Source organism: Gymnoscopelus microlampas (genome assembly GCF_963454915.1).
Source record: "Gymnoscopelus microlampas genome assembly, chromosome: 6".
NCBI lineage: Eukaryota > Metazoa > Chordata > Actinopteri > Myctophiformes > Myctophidae > Gymnoscopelus > Gymnoscopelus microlampas.
This window is the reverse complement of record NC_139943.1, coordinates 56,182,237-56,184,897: the sequence shown is the minus strand read 5'-3', so window position 1 is coordinate 56,184,897 and position 2,661 is coordinate 56,182,237.

Below are 2,661 nucleotides of genomic sequence, written 5' to 3'. Positions count from 1 at the left end.
ATTTTAACTATTACAGTTTTATGAAAATTATTCATCTGTGCCTAAAACATACATGCAGACTCACATTTCTTTGAAACTTTGCAGAAATGTACAGGGTCATTCCAAATATCACTGAAACCAATCTTACTCCAATTGGCCAAAAGGGGGCGCTATAGCAATTTTTTGAAAAGGCAGACTTTAAACAGGCATAAGTCATGCCTCGTTTGGCCGAAAGTCGTGAAACTTGCTTACACATGTGCCTTGACTCATGAGGAACACACGTATCAGTTTGACCATTAAGCTCCGCCCTTAGATTTTCCGCAATTTTGAGCAGTTTGAAAAACACTTAAACCCAGGATTTTCAGCTATTTGCGTGAAACTGTATCATCTGTGTGATCTCCTTTTTCACAGTTACTTGTCTGTTGGGCCAATGGCGTCTCCCTTAAATGAATGCCTCACAATCTCAAGGTCGCCAGTTCAAGCCTCACTTGATGCAGACTTAATTTAAGTTGAATTGCAAACAACATGACTGTATCAATGAATACATGTGCAAATGGTAAAGATAACCTGAAATGCTTATTTGAGAGTACGTTTTTTCAACGTATGACATACTTCATTCTGAAAATAGCTGATCTACAATCTCACAACTTTTCATGGTTTGTGAGCTTGTAGATCGGCTACTTTCACTAGTTTTGGTTCTGAGGAGATGTACAATTTCTTCATTGGTAAATGGTTTGTGAACGAGTGATCTTGGTGTTAGTGAAACAGGGGCTTGGTTCATGAAAGAAGGCAAGAGTTTATGATCTTCAACAGACAATATCAGCCTGGACAAAGCTATAGCACTATAGGTAGTGTTGCAGCCTATTAGTCTGAAGGTTGAGAGTTCGAATCCTGTTAATGGCAGTAGGTTGAGATGTCCAATCAAACCATTATGTTTCCATCTCTCTCTCTCATCAATCTATTGTTTCCATGTCACTCTCTCTCTCTTCAATCTATTCCGTTTCCATGTCTCTCTCTCTCTCTATTCACTGGCCCCGTATTATCGCTGCTTGCAGCTATATTTATTATTATTATTATTATTGTTAGTATTATTATGAATTTGTTTTTTATTTTATTATATTTTTGAACAAAAACGCCTGGTGGTTTCTCCTGCATTTTTGGGATAAATGTGTCCATAGCTTGAATTTATTTCAACTCGACCATGCTGCGTGCATTGTGCAAGCTATCTTCAACATTTCTTAGCTTCAAAATAAGTTTTTGAACATGTTTGTGCTTTTTACAACACACTGACTTTTTCAAATCTGATTTTGTGAATTTTGTGTGTTTCTGGTAAAATGCATTGATATAGTTGGTCAAAGTGAAATAAATAATTGTTGGGCCATATAGGTGAGGTTGTGCTGAAATAAAAGAGACCAAACATTGCTATGGTAAACACTTTCTAGTGTGGGATATAAAGACAGAATGAAAATCTTTGAAAAACGCCCAACATGGACTACACATAATATTATTATGAATATATATTGCTTTATTACGGGGCCAGAGCTCTGCTCTGGACACGTATTGTTATTCGCATTATTCTGTCACTTCTGCCACTTTTCGCAGTTCTGGCTGAACCGCGCTGTCGGTTTTTACGAAACTCGGCCATATGGTAGATGGTCATGAAAAACGATCAAAAAATAATTCTCACAATCTTTCGTCCAAAGGTGGCGCTATAGCACTCAATTGAAAATGCCAACTTTGACCAGGTACAATTCATGCCCTGTTTGACCTACAGCCATGAAACTTGGATACACATATGCGTCTCCTCATGCTTAACAACTTTCACACTCTGACTTTTGACCTCTGACCTTTAGATCTCCCACCATTTTGAATTATATGAAAAACAGTCATTGGCTCCTAACTTCTGCATTTTTTCACTTAGAAAAAATCCACTCCTATCGTTTTGTCGGCAGAGGTCCAACGTTCATGTGTAAAAGGTTTCGTGCAAATTGCTAAAAAATCCCAGGATTCCATAGATTTTAACTATTTCAGTTTTATGAAAATGATTCATCTATGCCTAAAACATACATGCAGACTCACATTTCTTTGAAACTTTGCAGAAATGTACAGGGTCATTACAAATATCACTGAAACCAATCTTACTCCAATTGGCCAAAGGGGGGCGCTATAGCATTTTTTTTAAAATGCAAACTTTAAACAGGCATAAGTCATGCCTCGTTTGGCCGAAAGTCGTGAAATTTGCTTACACTTGTGCCTTGACTCATGAGGAACACACGTATCGCTTTGACCAGTAAGCTCCGCCCTTAGATTGTCCGCAATTTTGAGCAGTTTGAGAAATACTTGTTTTTGGCAGTTCTGGCTTAACCGTGCATACGCTTTTTACGAAACTCGGCCATATGGTAGATGCTCATGAAAAACTACCAAGAAATAATTCTCACACTCATTCGTCAAAGGGTGGCGCTATAGCACTCAATTGAAAGTGCCAACTTTGAACAGGTACAACTCATGCCCTGTTTGACCTACAACCATGAAACTTCGATACACACATGCGTCTCTTCATGCCCGACAACTTTCGTGGTCTGACTTTTGACCTCTGACCTTTAGATCGCCCACCATTTTGAATTATATGAAAAACAGTCATTGGCTCCTAACTTCTGCATTTTTTCACTTATGGAAAATCCG